The sequence below is a fragment of the Chanodichthys erythropterus genome, chromosome 10 (assembly GCF_024489055.1).
Source record: "Chanodichthys erythropterus isolate Z2021 chromosome 10, ASM2448905v1, whole genome shotgun sequence".
NCBI lineage: Eukaryota > Metazoa > Chordata > Actinopteri > Cypriniformes > Xenocyprididae > Chanodichthys > Chanodichthys erythropterus.
In genome coordinates, this window is record NC_090230.1 from 46190378 (window position 1) to 46209280 (window position 18903).

Genomic DNA, 18903 nt, shown 5'->3' on the forward strand with positions numbered 1-18903 from the left:
AGCCACCTGCTCCCTTTCAGTCTCTTTTATCAGAGTTTGAGTCAGTGAAGATCAGAGAATGGCAGTCTTACCTACTCTATTGTATGTGACATTCTTCTTATAGAAGCTTCTTTTCTTTCTGGTTGTGAATTCTGATTAAAACCTTCTGACGGGAAGCCTCAGCCTACCAGTCTGTGGAAAAAAGAGATTTGTTATCAGATGTACGTCTTGCATTGGAAGTTTAGAGCACATCCAGCACACTTTAGTAGTACATGCCATATTTAATGTGATATGAACAAAAACAAGCCTTTGGGGTCTGTAGTATCTGTACTACAGTATATCTTGTAAAGGTTGTAGGTAATTTTTTTTCCCAACCTATGTTTTATTGTCCACTGAAAATTAGTAGAAGGTGTTTTTGTAATGAATTTATTGACTGAACAACATATTGAATAGCCTCATTTTTATATGCTAATTATTTAATTAATACTATTAATAACAATAAGAATAATAATATAACAATAAGAATGCCCTTAGAAATAAGTAAAAGAAAAAAAAAAAAAAACGGAATCTCTTATGCTCACCAAGGCTACATTTATTTGATAAAAACAAATATTGTGAAATATTATCATTTAAAACAAGTGGTTTCTACTGAAATGTATTTTAAAATGTAATTTATTCCTGTGATGGCAAAACGGAATTATCAGCATCATTACGCCAGTCTTCAGTGTCACATGATCATTCAGAAATCATTCTAATACCGTGATGCATTTTTTCAGAATTCTTTTGATGAATAGAAGGATCAAAAGGACAGCATTTATTTGAAATAGTAATAACAGTATAAATCAGTTTAATGCATTACTTAAAGTCCCATTGTATTCAATCATTTTATCCCTTAAAATTCATCACCAAAATTATATATTTAAATGTTTTTCCTGTGAAAAAAAAAATTCTTCATCCCTTAAAATAGCTTGAATGTAACTCTACGCCCTTGCCTCATTTATTATACGCAGGTCTATTAATTTGCTAATTAGCCCCGCCTCCACTCACTCGCACGAGCTCAGAGATCCACTCGGTCAACTTACTGAGGTAAACGCTGCACAATGGTATGACTTTTTACAGCGCCAGACACATAATGGTAACCTGGCTTCTTTTGAGACTCCCTTGTGCGGTCCGTTAGTGATATGCTAAAGCCCGCCGGCACGTTGATGTGATTGGTTACAAGGTAGTTTGTGATGTAAACTGTCTTTAGATCATTGCAGTTTTAAAGAGAAAATACTCAGCAATGGTGTTGACTTATGAATTTGCACATGCTTTGTCTTAAAGCATATTAAAAACACCACATAGACATATAAACAACATTAAAAATTAGATTTTCACCACAGGGGGACTTTAATAAAAGTATTAATTTAAACAAATCTTACTGTCCTCAATATTTTATATTGAGCATAGCATATCATGTTGTTTCTTGATCAAGAATAGCTTTGTTTGTGCAGGAAGTTATAACAATTACATATGTGTATTTGAGAATCTGACTGACAATGTGTTAGACACTGGAGAACAGAATACAGGTGGAGCATCTCACACCTTGACTTCGTTATTCTGCGTACTTGTCTAAACATGTTCATGGCAGCTTTATTTAAATCATTCTAGGGTGGCAGTCAGCCAGTCAGAAGTGAATGATATTTAGCCAGTGGATTAGCAGAACTCTACACATATAGATCTATGCCATCATATGGTAGGGAAGAACTTGTGTTTGTGGGTAAATCATCACCGAACGTAAATCCTAGATACAAACGTCATTGTGATTCCTTGGAGCCTGTTTGTTGTGTGAATGTCACTAACACCCCGAGGAGTGAAGGTGTGTCGGCTTTGTTCTGAGAGGAAGTTTAGTTGGTGATGAAAGGCAGTACAGGACATCATCTGTTTCTCCACGCCCTTCTCCGTGCACAGACATGTTTGACTCTCACGGTCTTTTGGACCAGTATTGGTATGTATTGGACCAGTTCTAAGATGCATTTCAGGAGAATGCACTTGATATGTCTCCTTAAGTCCATCAGGTGTCATGCAATGATGCACATCCCTTTAAAATCTCTTAAAACTAAATATATTGTAACGTAAATCCTACAGTCACTTTTTTACATGCATTTTTAATAAATGGAGACTGAAGGGTTCAAGCTTCAAAAAAGATGATGAACATCTTCTGAAGCCATTCGATAGCTTTGTTTGAGGAACAAACCGAATCTGTTCCTCAATCTGGTTCTCGAGCCATATCTGGTTGGAGCAGTTAACAGCACATTAGAGGGGATGTGAATAACGACTGTAGATCAGTACATTTCATTAAAGGGTTAGTCCACCCAAAAATGAAAATTCTGTCATTAATTACTCACCCTCATGTCGTTCCAAACCCGTAAGACTTTCATTCATCTTCAGAACACAAATGAAGATATTTTTATGAAAACTGAGAGCTTTCTGTCCCTCCATAGACAGTTACACGACTACCACTTTGACGCTTCAAAAAGTTCATAAAGAGATCATAAAATTAATCCAATGAATTGAGTGATCGCTTTATATGATGAACAGATAATTTAGGCTTTTATTTACCTATAAACATTCATCAACCCACGCATCAGTTGTGGTAAATGTTTGCTTGACACTTGCGAGAACCAATGAGAATGTTTGTTCTCACACATCATGCAGGTTCAGTTGAACTTTTGTTTATATTCGCTGATCAATGTTTATATGTGAATAAAAGCCTAAACTAAATCTTTTTATAGTATAAAGCGATTGAGACACTTCAGAAAATGTGGATTAAAACACTCAATTCATATGGATTAGTTTTACAATCTCTTTATGAACTTTTTGAATCGTCAGAGTGGTAGTTGCGTAGCTGTCTATGGAGGGACAGAGAGCTCTCAGATTTCATCAAAAAGATCTTCATTTGTGTTCCGAAGACGAATGAAAGTCTTACGGGTTTGGAATGACATGAGGGTGAGTAATTAATGACAGAATTTTCATTTTTGGGTGAACTAACCCAAAAATTAACCCATTTTTGGGTTTTGTGAACTGATTCAAAATTCAAAAGAAAAGATCTCTAAAGAATGATTTGTTCACTAATAAAAAATTATTTATTTTCATGAGCTATAGCGCAGATATTAACACTTTCAGTGAATAACAAATTTTTGTCGAATTTATGTTCCTCAAACAAAATTATAATTCTATTTTTTTGCCTTGGCTCAAAGACTTGCTTTGTAAGTTTACATTAAAACATATATATAGATCTTTCTTTCTTTCTTTCTTTCTTTCTTTCTTTCTTTCTTTCTTTACTCTACACTTTCTTTCTCAGTAGCAGTCCTCCCCCCATCATTCACTACAGACGCAGGTTTTGTCATAGTCACTGATCTGTGTGAAATGCTCTAAATCTGTCCCTCATAATCATGAGAATCCTGGCCCACACTGCCACCCTCATCTTAAGCCTGACCCGAAGACACTTTACCAGAGTGACAACCAGACTAATGCCTCTGTTTTTGTCACTGTTTACTTGTCTCTAAGCCCTGTAACCGTGTATGTATGCATATCTGCTTGTGATCGTACATGTCTATGAATATGTAAGCGTGTGTGTAAATCTATATCTAAACTAGTTTGAAACCCAGACAGAGGCTATAAAACTTTTGCTTTGTCCAGGCTGATGAAGTAATCTGATCATTAGCGTCCACCTAATCTCCAACTCTCTCTGTACTGTGGCACAACAGCATGAAGGAGTTAGTTCTGTGGCAGCCTCTAGAGGAAACACTCAAGGAATCCACATGCATACATACTCCTATGGTTTCTATTCAATAGGTTTGTAAGCACTAGTTACTCATTGACCACCATTTACAGTGGGGCCTCTGAAATAATAATACTAGTTCATTGTGCATTGGCGGCTCCCAGCTGCTTGCTGTGGGTTAAATCCCTGATCTCCACAACTAGGATCAGTGTGGAGTTTCCCACGCCCCACTCTCCCACCGATATAGTAGCCAGAGGCGGATATGACCCGCAGCATTGCACAATATCTTTGTTTTCAGCCATAAATCCAGAGGAAAAACAAGCAAGCTTCTCTCTATAGGCCTGTGTATAGGTCTGATATGTAATGTATGTTATGGACTTTGGTCAAACACTGTATTTAATTTTGCACAAATGGGGTTGTGGATAAGAAGTACAGTTTGTTCAATAGATTGTTTTGTTGTATATCTTGGTGTTGATAATTCAATCAATGCAACATCGAAAATACTTACTTTCCAAAATCTGACAAAAAGCATGGGTTGTAAATTAGACATGACATTTTTTTTTACATTAACTTTTCCCAAAGCATCAGTACATGCATATAAAACTTTAGCATTACAACTATATTTTGTTTTAACCATAACCTTACTTAATTGTGTTGTAATGAAAAAAAAATATATATATTAGAGACGTTTGACTTTTTTTATTTTATTTTTATTTTATTTTTATCACATAATACCACAACATAATGCATGTATATTTTATTTTATTTTTTATTGTTTTATTTTATTTTACTCACATAATACCTCAATATAATGCATGTATATAGTAAATTTTCATGTATTTTTATTACTATAGTGAAAACCTTGTTTATTCATTTTTAATAATTCCATTCAAATATAAATTAAGTAGTTTAAATAAAGTTTTTTTTATTTTTTAGTAAAATAATTAAAATGTATCATACACATGTATTATGTGTGTATGTGCTTGTGTGGGTCTTGTGTACATAAGTGTGTTATCTTAGGGGCTCACAGGCAAGCAATTTAAAAGGAAACGGGGTGTCTCAAAGCTTAGGGGCAAAGACCCAGGCTGCGTGCTGGCAGATACTGTTGATCCAGAGGAGGTGAAATGAGAAAGAGAGAGAAAGAGGGGGGGAGGTGAGAAGGAGAGGGGGAGGAGAAGCAAATGGAGGAACGGGGAGGGTTGAGCAAATGGGTGAGAAAGAAAGCGAGAGAGAGCGCGCACACACACACACACCCCTTTCTGCGCTCTCAGTGGACAGACTCATCCTCACATGGTTGGAGTGAGTGTGTTGTGGAGTTCTAGTAGATGAGAAACACAGAGACACGCAGGATTACGTCCAGTATTTGGAGGAGACATTACCTGTATGAACTGAGCTAGGAGACATTCAGATTGCTGATGTTAGGATACTTTACTGAGTAACAAAAAAACGGACCTAGGATTTACCCGTGAGGTATGCCACACTACCAACTGTATTTCCATGCTGTTTTGCTGTCTTTCAGAGATGTCTTTGCAATTGGACATTTGTGTCTGTGTGTTGGACTGTCTCTGGGTCCCATGTGCCTATGCTCGAGTGGACGGCTGACAGTGATAAATGCCACACTGCTAGGTTAATAAGGTTTACTCGCCATATAGGCTTTGAAAGTCTGTCTTGTGTGCCTTTGTTGGACAATCAATAAGCTGTGTGTTTAAGTGTGTATGTGGGGTTTGCTTTGAGAGGTCTCTAAAACAAATGGTTCTGTGGTCGTAAAACCCCACATTCAGACAGAAATGTTTGGAAGCCAAGGTGGAGGATCCGTCAGTGCATATTCTCTCTCTCACATGCTGCCTTTGTGTGTGCGTGTGAATTTTCTCACTGGACGGAGTAAACCTCCTAGTTTGCTTTCTATTTTTGTCACAAATTGTCTTTAGTATTAACATTTTTTGTAAGTAGAAAGCTCAAGTGACAGTATGCTTTAGTTCTGAATGTATTGTATGTACAGATCTGTCAATGTAGCCTACTCAGAGATTTTGTGTGTAAGAAATGTTTTGCAGCCTTGTCAAGTTCTGCTGTGTTACCTTATGAATAAAATGCCTCATTTTAAAGTTTTACTGTAAACCACCAGAGTAGCTCCAGGATAGTTCAGTGTGTGTTTTTGTGTAGGAGTGTGTTTGTGTGTGTGGTCTACAGTTCTGTGGAATGTGATTCATTGTGATGAGATGTCTGAAAAAGCAGCTGAGCTGAGTTTCTGAGGAAAGATACATGAGAAAACACATAAAAGACAGCAAAGTGAAATAAAAATAGGAGAAAAGATAAAACATAGTCAGCTTAAATGTGTTCAGGTAAAATATAGAGACGAGCAGACCTGAAAGAAAGACCTAGAAGCATTGGACCACTAACATTTATTCCGGTTTGTCTGGGCTCATGGGGTCACTGTTGCGGGTCTCAGCTGTTTGCAGTCAGACAGAGATGGCACACGGGGTGCCAGATTCCTTGGTCGCCTGAGGTCTCCCAGCGGTCTAGCGTCTTTATGAATGAATTAACTGAAAGTGCGCTGTGAAGGAACTCAGACGGGCCAAACAAAGACTCCTGCATACTTCACTCTAGGCGCAAACACAGCAAACAATGAACCACACTCTCCCTACACCACCGTATCACTGGCTTCTCCTCAGAAACAGCCTGGACAGATACTACCTGTCTCCTTTAAGAGCTCATATCTGGACTTTATCATGTGTCTTGCTCCTGTCATATGCTGTTTAATCTATGGATTAGACTCAATAAACACACTCCTTCCTTTAAAACTGGCTGCTATCACACAGATTGATTTCCAAGCGCAATAGCTTTGTGTTTTAGGTCTACAACTAGCAGGCAAGATTGTTCCTCAAATACTGAACATATAAATCAAAACCCTGAAATGTAAAAACAGTACATTAACATGTAAAATATGTGAGATTCTTTGGGAATTGCAGTAGTTGCTGGTTATTCAAGTGAAATGGGGCATGTGTGTTCAAGCATGAGTGTGTGTCAGTATGCATGTGCTTGTATTTTAAACACTTTATTGGTCTGATGATATACTATATTTGTATAGAAGTGTGTTTGTGTGTATATATGAAGGCTTTAGAAGGCAATCATGTTGTTTTGCTTTGCTCTGTAAGTGTGTTAAGTGGAACTAAGTAACAGAATGGCTTCTCTGACCCTCAGGGCATTTCTTCCTTCTTCTGCCCCACTGGAGCAGAGGGCATCAGGGTGAAACGTGGGGGGTAGAGAAGCTAAATGTGTGTGGGGGGTAGGAAATATGGCTTAAATGGGTCACAGCATGTTTAAAGTATACATTAACGAAGATAATGAAATAGATGAGAGGAGATAAAGAGTGAAAGGAAAGGTTTTATGTTCATTAAATTTGTTTGAACAAAAGATGTATGCTACCTGTATAAGGTAAAGGTGTGTTTTTTTAAAGAAATTAGTGTTTTTATTTAGCAAGGATGTATCAAGTTGATCAAAATTACATTTATAAAAGATTCCTTTAAAAAAAAATACTGTTCTTTTGAACTTTCTTCAAAGAAAACGCATCAATATATTATGCAGCACAACTGTTTTCAACATTGGTAATAATTTAAAGAAATGTTTTTGATCACCAATTCAGCATTAGACTGATTTCTGAAAGATCATGTGACACTGAAGACGCTGAAAAGTCAGCTTTGCCATCACAGAAATAAATTGCATTTCAAAATATATTAAAATAGAAATTTTAACTGTAATAATGTTTCACAATATTACTGTTTTTATTGTATTTTTGATCAAATAAATGTAGCCTTGGTGAACGTAAGATACTTCCATCAAAAACACTGAAAAAACTTACCAATCCCAAACTTTTTAACAATAGTGTCTAGTGTTCAAATGTAGAATAAGTTTTATCCTGTCACATTTTAAGGTCTTTTGAGTATGGTGATCAGAGCAGTTTCTAAATCATCTGCATTTGAAGGTTATAGGTTAGGAAATTGTTTTGAGACATTTTCCAATGTATTTATCTCTTATGTATCTCTAAACTTGTTACAGATTATCTAAAATAGTTTCATGCTGTTTTTTTCAAGCAGCGATAAAACAAACGCACAGTCATTGATTTCACTGACAGCTTATGAATACTTAGAACCTAGAAACCTAGAAAAAAAATGCATAAAACCCTTATGGATTATCTGTGATGTTGTGGCCTCTGTAAACCCATCAGGAACATTCTGTGTCGTATGAGGTATTATAATCCTCATGTTAGATGTGTATATGCGAGACCTGACAGATATCCCCCATTGTCTCCTGCTAATATGTGTTTCTTAATGCAGCGTGTCCTCCATTCATTCAGCGTGTCCTCCTCTTTCAATATTAGCACTTGACAGTGGTTGTTTAAGCGTAGACCCCCAGGAGGAGATGAGGAGGGGAAGTGGGAGAAAAAAATGAATTTGTGGCTTTTTTACACTAATTCTGTTTTGTGTTTGTGTGTGGACAGCTTTTGCTATTCGTGTAGGGTTGAAATTTTATCGTTTAACATTTATGTGTTACCATCTTTCCTCTAAGGTCAAAATGTCTGAGCTTTCCCCTTTAACCTCTATTAAAGGCAAGAGAGTTTTTCCATGTACTGTACTTTTGTGTATAAGAACATGCCTACAGTAAGGGTGTGTGAATGTGTCTTTCTGTCATTCGTATGTCATGTTCATTCATAATGGATACAATACAAAAGGCATTTTTGCTTCTTTAAATCCTGTAGAACCAGAAAAATGACATTTCTAACCTGAAGGCAGGAAGACACACGCACAGTGCACTGTTTCAGAAGCCCCGTTCCATGAGGAAGAGATTCTTTCAAAACCAAAAGACAAACAAAGTGGTGGTGCACATGTGGATATAGGAAGTATTTGCATGTGTGTGTTTAAACACTAGTAAGGTGATCTGTGTGTGCATGAGAGGGGGCGCAGAAAGTTGTGAATAGACTGCCTACATCTTTAGGTCAACAAAAGATGAACCAATTTTAGCCTCACCATTTATCGAGTAAAATCCACAACCGTTTTAACATTTCAATTTACCTGTCACTACAAAGGCCTTGATCTGACAGATTTTGGATCACTTTAATCTTTGAAGATCTTAGACCGCAAGCCTGTTGAGACAGGCCACACACCTGCAGGCAAACCACAGATTACCTGCTCATTTACTTTACGACTTTAGCAAGACGATTGACAGGAATAATGTTGAAGAAAGAGAGTAGGGAGAGTAGCAAAGCTAAAATTGTGTCTCAAAGTAAAGAGAAAAACCTGCATGACTTTCTTTCTTCTGCAGAGCACAAAAGATGATGTTTTGAAAAATGTTCTATATATATATATATATATATATATATATATATATATATATATATATATATATATATATATATATATATATATATATATATATATATATTAACTTGCTTTTAAATTGTTGTTTTCATTCATATTGAAGCATTATTAATAATGTTTTTTATTTAATTAATTCAATTAAACATTTTTATTTTCTCACCCTAAACTTTTGTGTTTCAAAAGACAACTTTTATGATACCTTTATAGTTTTTTTTGTTGTCATTTTTTAACTTGACAGCCTCAGTCTTCCTTAACTTACACTGTATTAAAAAGAATGATTGGGATTATCTTCAGAATTTATGTTCCATGTAAATGTTGAGAGAATTTACATTTTTTAGGTGAACTATCCCTCTAATGCTACTTGATCCAGCTTGTTCCTGTCTCTATCTGTAACTAACATCCTTTCAGTCGAAGCACAAAAGAGACTCCTCTTCACCACGGGTCATCGGGGGAGAAAAGATTGGCTCTCTCAATATCCTCTACTGACCTGGAAAAGATCTGATCTCAGGCTGAAAGGAGCGACTGCTGTTGCATGCTGGTCTATTTTACTCTCTAAATTAGCTTTCTTTTAAGTAGAGACTTGAGTGTCTTCATTCTTGCCTTGTGGCGCGCGGGTGCAGGTTTTGTTAAGCCTCTTCCACTTGTTTGGCACAGAGGAGAGGTTGTGTGGATAAAAGCAGCCTCTTGCTTTCAACGAAAGCTTTTTCTGTGGTTCCAGCAAATGCACAGGCTGTGAAGCTTCAACTAGGCTTTTATATACAGTAGGGTCAGAGGATTGCAGTAATATAAAGTCACACAAACTTGGTGCCTGGGGGCACCGTGGTCCCATTTGAGAAACATTAGACTCTTTATAGTGAAATGCACATTTTCTTTTTGTAAGCTTGCTGGTGAAAGAGCTCCAGGCAGGGTAACATTAAAAATATCACAGATGTAATCTCAGAATCCTGCCTTTTGTATTTATATTTAACTACACTAGAACTTAGAGTAATAGTGTGTATAACCTGTGGCATTCAGTGCTATAGTGATTTTTCATATGGGAATTATAAATTTTGTTTTTAAAGTAGCCATATTCTACTATAAAGTTGAATCCCCCCCATGCAGTTCACTTAGGCCCCGTCCACACGGAGATGCGTTTCTGTGTATATGCACAAATTTTGTATCGGATAGGCTTTTCGTCCACACGGATCTGGCGATTTCGGAAGGTGAAACTGCTATTTTTTGAAACCGGGTCCCAGAGTGGATTAATCTGAAAACACCGCCTTTGCATTTTCGTTTGTACAGCCAATCCGTATATTTTGTGAAACAATAATGTCATCACCCCACGTGTCGACCCTAGTCAGACACCGCTAACAGCACAAAACTGCAACAACAATAGCAGACTCTCAGTGCTCGTGTTTGTGCTTCAGAAGCTACAGAGCCAAAATAAAGCGTTATTTCTAAGCTTTACTAAAGTTTGTATACAGCGCACAAGATTTATGCGCATGCTCCAAGTCTTATTCTCTGGTTTGAGTGTATCTCTGAATGCAGAATTACAGCACCACATATTGGTCTGGCATGTATACTACATCGTTTTGAGTCGTTTCAGTGGTTTCGTGTGTATGCAGGTATTTCTTGAGATGAGGAAAAAAAAAAAGGGAAAGATCCGGCTTCGTGTGGACGGGGCCTTATAATGTTAATCAAGGTTGTTGACCAAAAGTCACAGTTATTTCTGTAGCACATTTAAAAACAACAAATGTTTGCTAAAGTGCTGTACAAAATAAAAATAGTAGGTTGTGACTCATTATCACCTGCGGGGTACCTCAAGGCTCTGTTCTTGGCCTTTTTTGTTTTCTTTATGCTCCTGTAAAAGCATCTGTTGTTTAGCGCCATAACATCTATTGTTATGTAAACAATAATTAGCTCTAGCAACTGTTACATTAAACATTAAACGTTGGGTGGCTAGCTAAGATGTTTCAGTTTATGTCATCTTGACTTTATACTGAATGGGTGTTCATAAATGCGGGCAGTCATATATTAATGTGCTCATGCGTGTGACATCAATACTATGGCAATATCTAAATTTCGTAGATTAGTTTCCACAAATGTTTTGTGTTGACTGGGAAGGGAACGTTTAGTTTTTTAAACCTTACATACAGTTGACCTTCTGTTGTATATGAAATGCTTAACTGCTAATGTTAATCATGAATTGCAGGATTTTGGCAGAATGAGCAGCCTTCTCATTAGCAGTCTGGTAAAGTGTGTTCACTGCTGACGCACTTTGATGAGACACCTTCTGTGGGACATGACAGCCTGCTGAGGGGGAGAAGGTGAGAACTACAGTGTATATGGTCGGGTATGTGAGTGTTTTTTGGCCGTGCATTGGCGGTATGTGTGTGAGATGGAGGTGGTTTTTAAAAGACAGGTTGGTCAGCAGTAAGTCTCACTCTGAATTGGGCCTAAATAGTGTCTGGCACTGATGTGGTAATGGGGTATTGATTTGTAGTGGTTTGGCCGATGGCACGTACGCGTGTGTGTGTGTGCGCACCATAGAAACAGCTCTATTGTGTCTCTGTGGTAAAAGGCTGAGTGTCACCAGCACGCACACACATAAAATGCCATGATGAAGAGATAAGATTTGTTGCCTTCCCACCATAAAGAAATCATCCAGCACTGAATTAAATCTAGTGTTGCTGCACCCATAACCACAAACCAGCCTAGGTTCATGAAGGGCAGGGAAACTTTTGTAAAGTTAGTTCCACCTTCAAATAAGAGAATGCCACAATGTTGCAAAATAAACCTTATTTTATATATATATATATATATATATATATATATATATTGCAGTATTTTATTTTATTTTCATTATTTTGTCTCAAAATATATATATTTTTTATTATGTTGTAATGAACAAATATTTTATTTTTACTTTATTATATTTTTTATTGTATCTCTCATTATAAATGTAACCTTATATTTATGTTTCAATTTTATTGTTTTTATTTTATTTTACCTCTCATTACAAAATTAATCTTATTTTTGTTGCAGTGAACCAATATTATTTTATTTTATCCCTCTTTACAAAATAAATCTTACTTAACCTTTTTTTTTTTAGTATTGTTTTTCATATCTCTTGACTTTATCCAGCATTACTAATTAGCCTCTGACTTTTGATTTCTCTTTAAAATTAAAGAAGACATGAAGCCTTTATAAATGAAAAAAGAAAGAAATGATGAATAGTCTGAAAGCTATTCTTCTCAAGACCTTTCTGTCGGTCTTTGCTTTTGTAGTTTGTCTGTCTCTCTGCTGTTTGCGTGTGACATTCCTGCCCTTTCAGGGCTCAAGTCTTTCAACTCTCTACCCTTTTTTCACTTCTTTAGTTTCTTAAAGGAGCACTTTGTTTGTGAGGTTCTGCTTGTTGACGCAGGTGCAAAAAAAGAAGCAAGAGAATAAGAGTCGAAGAATGAGAGAATGACGGAATCCCGGCACTCACGATTATCCCTCCTACTCAAATGATGTCTCTTAAGGCCTTAAAAGATGACTTGAGGCCTTATGAACACACTCAATTCCCCTCTCTCTAGACCTGTCAGGGCTTGTAGGTTGTTCTCATCAGCTGTGGAAGTTTCTGTCCGTTGGTCTCAGGTGTACTGAGGAAGGGCTGTAACACCGTTGTGGCTTTCATGGCCTCCTCCACCCCTCTTTTCCTTTCCATTGGGGCTTCCTGCCAGACGAGAAGAGCCGTGGGCTTCGAGCCAAAACATGATCCTACCTCTCATTCACTGTCAGCAGCAGGAATCCCAGAGCAATGAGTGCGTGTGCTCGTTCTGGATGTGTGAACTGTCAGCATTAGTGGCCATTCTCTCATACAACACTGACACAAGCTGTGCGTTGAGAGTTTGTTCAGCCTGAGTTTGCCGCAGTGTTACAGACCAGACTTAAGAAAAACTGTGTGAACTTTACACTTTTTACTCTGAAATATGACTTTAGTGTTTTGGACTTGCAGTCAGTGAATGTCTTGGCGTGTTATACTGGGGTGCTTATATGGAAAATGTAGGTTCGAATCTGGCCCACAACATCCCTCTCTATTGTCTCTATAATAAAACGCATCAAAGGATTTATTCAGACAAGCAGCTAAAATCAGATTTTTTTTTTGTCACTCAGTCTCCAACTCAGATCCATTTAGTTGTTTGTAGTCCAAAAAACAAACCAGATCCATTTGGATGTGGTTTAAAGTATTGCAATGAATCAATATAAAGACAAGTGTTTTATTTTATTTTATTTTATTATTTTGTTTTGTTCTATTTTGTTTTATTTTTTATTTCTCATTGTAAAATTAACCTTATTTTTTATTGTTGCAATGAACCTTATTTTTAATAATTTTATAATTATATTATTTTGAATGTATTTATTTATTTTTTATTTAATTGTATATATATATATATATATATATATATATATATATATATATATATATATATATATATATATATATACATATATGTATATACATATATGTGTATACATATATATATATATATATACATATATGTATATATATATATGTATATATATACATATATATATGTATATACATATATATATGTATATATATATATATATATATATATATATATATATATATATATATATATATATATATATGTGTATATATATATATATATATATATATATATATATATATATATATATATATATACACGCATGCATACATAACCTTATTTTTTTATAATGTTGCAATGAACAGACATTTTCTCTTCTTTTATTTGAGAAATGCACTTCAGTCTGAACGATCAGATCTCAAGCAGTTTTTTGTCAATCAGGACATGACATGTAAGTGTCTACAGCTGTGTCTGAATCCACTATTTTCCCCATATAATGAATTATGTGAATAATGTAGGAAATACTGATTGACTGGCACAGCACATTGCTGTGTAAAAGTCAGATTTGGCAAAAAAATAATAGGAAATTTGGGTGCTGTTTCCAAGATGGCCTCAACACAAGTTTTTAAAGTTGTCTCATTTTTACTTTGTTATTTTAGCTTTGTATAAGAGAAGAGAACACACCAGCATCCAGACGGACTCATCCACATTTATCCTTTTGTCTCTTACCCTCCCCATTTCTCCCGCTCCCTCTCTCTTTCCCCCAGACTGGCACTCTTTGTTCAAGCGTGTCATTGGAAGTGTGTAAATTGTGAGCCCCTCAGCCAAACATTTCTCCTCTCTGATCAGTGAGAGGACCCATCTGCAGTCCTCCTCCTCCTCCTCTTCTCTTCCTGCATGTCATCACTCCATTTTCCCCAGACAGAGGACACAAATTAGCCCCATTTACACTCCATTTCCCCCAACTTCACTGCCTCTAACCTGATAATGACTGGTGCATCTAGATGAATTAGGATGATGGCAATGAATTGTGTGTGGGTGTGTAACATCAGGATATAGACAGGATATCTGAACATGGTGATGAATCTGGTGAACACGTACCTGAAAAAATAAAGCAATAAGCTATGAGAGGCCTTGCGTTACAGTGATTTCACTATGAGTAAGAGGAGGTCTTTAGCTTGATGTGAAGTATGGAGGTAAAACCACTATAACACATGGTCTCAAGGGCTTATTGCTTTATATGAGATGGCAGCAATGGCCAAATGATTAAAAAAAACTAATTACTGTTTACTGTTCAACATAGAAACGTGCATTAATTAGGAATATGTTGTCACAGTTGTGTTTATTTACATATTACAATGCCTTCAAATCTGACTCATCCAATCAGAATTTAGTAAATAAGTCATTATTTTCCAATAATATACAATATAATAGAGGATAACTGAATAGAATAAAAATAAAATAAAAGAGATTAAAATGGTTGTCATGAATCTGAGCACTTTACATATGACTTTACTAAGGCACTATCAACACAAGTAAAGATAAGAATTGTGGACATGATATTTTAATAGAATAGAATAGAATAGTTATCATGAATATCTCATGAATCTTTGCTCCAAAGCTTCGCACATGACCTTTGTACTAAGGCACTATCAAAACAGATCAGAACTGTGGACAAAATATTATAATATTATAGAATATTATAGAATAGAATAGAATAGAATAGAATAGAATAGAATAGAATAGAATAGAATGGTTATCATGAATATTTCATAAGCTTTGCTTGAAATTTTTGCACACGACTTTTGTACTAAGGCACTTTCAACACAAGTACAGATCAGAATTTTGAACATAATATTTTAATAGAATAGAATAGTTATCATGAATATATCATGAAACTTTGCTTGAGAGCTTCACACATAACCTTTGTACTAAGGCACTATCAACACAAGTACAGATCAGAATTGTGGACATAATATTATAAAAGAGGAGAATAGAATAGAATAGAATAGAATAGAATAGAATAGAATAGAATAGAATAGAATAGAATAGAATAGAATAGTTATCATGAATATTTAAAACTTTGCTTGAAAGTTTTGCACATAACTTTTGTGCTGAGGCACTATCAACACAATTACCGATCAGGATGATGAATGTAAGAATGTAATAGAGGAAAATAGGATAGAACAGAATAGAGTAGAGTAGAATAGAAAAATAATTGAAATTGAAATAAAATAAAATGTCATATCTCAAAGTTTTGCACATGACTTTTTTATGAAGGAACTATCTTCAGACACTATCGGAACTATCTTCTGACTTCAGACATTGAGATAAGGCGTTTTTGTTCCCCTGAGAGTCTATATGTACTCCCCACAGCCAGCTTTACTGGCGTAATTATGGAACAGCAGAGTTCGTCTGCCCCTCAGAGAGGTTTAAATGGGTTGAATGAGAGCAGCAGACGAGATATGCTAAGCCCTGTGTTGGAGATGGAAAAGCCTTTGCGGAGCATACAGTATGGTCACTGCACTCCATAGAGGGGTTCATTTGAGACATGTTAGGCTCTCGGCAGGACTAGTCCTGATCCAACTTCATCCTCAGGTCAGCAGACTTCTGAAAGAGAGGAATTTGAGTGGTCCCCCCAAGGATTTTGAGAAAAAAAAATCAACTTGATGTCAACCTGTGGTTAACATTTGTAGATTACTGTATGCATGGCATGATTGCATTAGAGTGTAACTTCATGCTTTGTTCGATCCCTGAACCATTTTTTCATAAAGACTTTGATGTCAAACATCAAAAAAACCAAAAAAAACACATGAAATCTGTGAATTTTTTACACATCTCTTTGATGTGAAAAAAGACTGCCATAAGTTCTAGTGCAAAATTGCCCTTAATTTTTGCTTCTTAATTTATCAGACAGATCACCATGGGATGTCACCCTGGTGAATTATCAGTCTCTCCTCTTTGTTCTTTCATCATCACTCTATCATTAACACGTCTGCAAAGACTTAGATAACAGCATTCCAGGTCATGGTGCGTTATTGAACAAAAGAGAGGAAACTGGTCTGGTGGTCCCAGAGGAAATAGCCACAATCCTCCTCCACTTTGACCGGTGGCAAACAGACTGCCTATAAAATTGCATTATAGATTGAAAGCTATGAACAAATTGGCTTTGTTATAGTATTTTTAGCACTAGCACTACTCACTGCAGGATGTTAAGTGTGAAAAATGAGTCACACTTTAAGTTTGGCCATATTTGTTCGTGTACTCTAATAAAAGAAGCAACTGAATACGAACATAAATGATGATAACGCCACGCTAAAAAACCAAGACAGGCTGTCTCAGGTTGACGGGGGGTCAGACGCACCGGTGGTCTGTGTTTAAAGCATCATCCTCTCATTACCGGCTCATTGAGCTTTGCCGAGCACAGACACGGTCAGGAGCCCGGAGACATGAGGGAGGAGTCCTGTCACTTCATTTGGATTAATGGACAGTTAATATCTCCTGCCCTTTGAAGATCTTCAGAACTAGTCCTACGGAAATGGTCACCCAGGCCGTCATGCTGTGTATATGATAGGACTTGCTTTTGTCTCTCACTGGAGAATCATTGAACTTTTTGTAGTTTGGCATGAATGATTGAGCTATTGTAGTTTAAATATGAGATGGGTGTTTAAAATAAGAAAAAAAAAAGAATTGGGGGGCGGCTTGTGATAATCTTGTGGTTAGGACAGAGGTGACAGGAAAGGGGCGGATTTAGAATTTCATTATTTTTATTGTATAATCAGTGTAAATATTTACCACTTATATTATACCACTTATATTTACCAATTATACTATATTATACTATATTATATTATATTATATTATATTATATTATATTATATTATATTATATTATATTATATTATATTATATTATATTATATTATATTATATTATATTATATTATATTATATTATATATTTTTTAAAATACAGTATAAATAGAGATAAATATGCATTTACCAATATATGTTAATCAACATTAGTTTCCTGTAAATTAAATGAACCTAATTTAAACATTATTTAATTATTTTTATTTTTCAATTTTGTTATATCATTTTAAAGAAAATAATTTAGATAAAAATGATCAAGACAGGTTAATCAACATTATTTTCCTGTCGATGAAATGGACCCTTGTCAGTCTTTTCATGTTCCAGTGAATTTTTCTTGGTGCTTGTTTTTCTGCCTCCTTTCTTTGGAAAAGATTTTAATCTTTCCATCCTGGTGTGCATAACGTTTTCATGCAGCGATCCATCATACGAGTAACAAAAACATGCGAATACTTCAGTACCTGTGGTGATAAGCTTCTTATGAAGTCTCCTCTTTAAACTCTTCTTAACCCCTCTCACTGCCGGTCTCTCTCTCTTGTTCTCTGTCGCTCCCTGTTCTTTTCCATTATTCCCAAGGGCGTTCGTCACAGCTTTCAAGTCCCTCTCATCTCAAGCTAAGTTGGTCATTCCCTGTCGGGAATCCATAGAAGAATGCGAGAAATAGGGAGAGTTGCCTGTGGGCAGGGTGGGTTTCAGGGGGTTCAGGTCTTAGGGTATTGTTTAAAGGGACATGTGCCTATTAGCAGTGAATATTGATGGACTACAAAAGAGATCTTAAGTTAGTTTCACAGACACAAAGAAAAAAGGTCAACACTATTACAGTGGAGCCCCTGTGACACACTCGACTCAAGGAGTTTTTACCATCAGCACTGTTTGGAAAATGACCTGCTGTGTTTTCATCTCAAGTTCATTTCAGCACTTTTTTTTTTTAGTAAAATAGTTCCTAGGTGTGTTGACTAAGCAGAATTACACTTATTATGAAGAGAAAACAGAGCAGAGGGGAAGAGAGAGAATGTTTTTCCCTTGTTCAAACAAGGTGGTTGATGAATAAAAGAGAAAGAATAAAAGAAGTGAGCCTATAGATCACACCGATCAAAAGAAAAAGAAAAAAGATGTCAGGGCAGAGAGAGAGGACTTGAGGGAGGGAGTCAGTATTATCTGATACCTGAGAAGTTTTGTGTGTGTGTGTGTGTGTGTGTGTGGTTGGGTGTTGGAGGGAAGTGTGTCTGGGTGGGGACTGTGTTAAAAGAGCAAAATATTTGGTGGCCGTTGTGGCAGGAACAAACAAGTTGTTTTCTTTTCTACTGCGAGTCATTCTGAAGTAGGGGTGCAACAGTTCAGATTACTCACGGTTCGGTTTTTATCACTGTTTTAGTGTCACCGTTTCGGTGCTATGTCAAAAATAAATAAATAAATAAAGACAAATAATCTAACTACAAGAAACAGCACAAATAAATACATGAGAGCTAAGATACAGATAAAATAAACAATGCTTTACAGGTATCTAACAGTAGTTTTCAGGTACAGAAATTGAATAAAGTAATCAA

At 36.0% G+C, this 18903-nt stretch overlaps 1 protein-coding gene across 3 annotated transcripts in view; it reads left to right on the forward strand.

Annotated features, from left to right (window-relative positions):
- tiam1a (TIAM Rac1 associated GEF 1a) overlaps positions 1-18903 on the forward strand; it is a 76047-nt gene that overhangs the window by 13586 nt on the left and 43558 nt on the right. Inside the window, exon 1 of one of the 3 annotated variants that reach the window (XM_067397935.1) lies at positions 5038-5212. The exons of the other annotated variants lie outside the window; for them this stretch is intronic. The gene's annotated coding sequence lies outside the window, so the exon portion shown is untranslated. Of the gene's footprint in view, positions 1-5037; positions 5213-18903 lie in introns of those variants that run through there. 3 annotated transcript variants of the gene reach the window in all.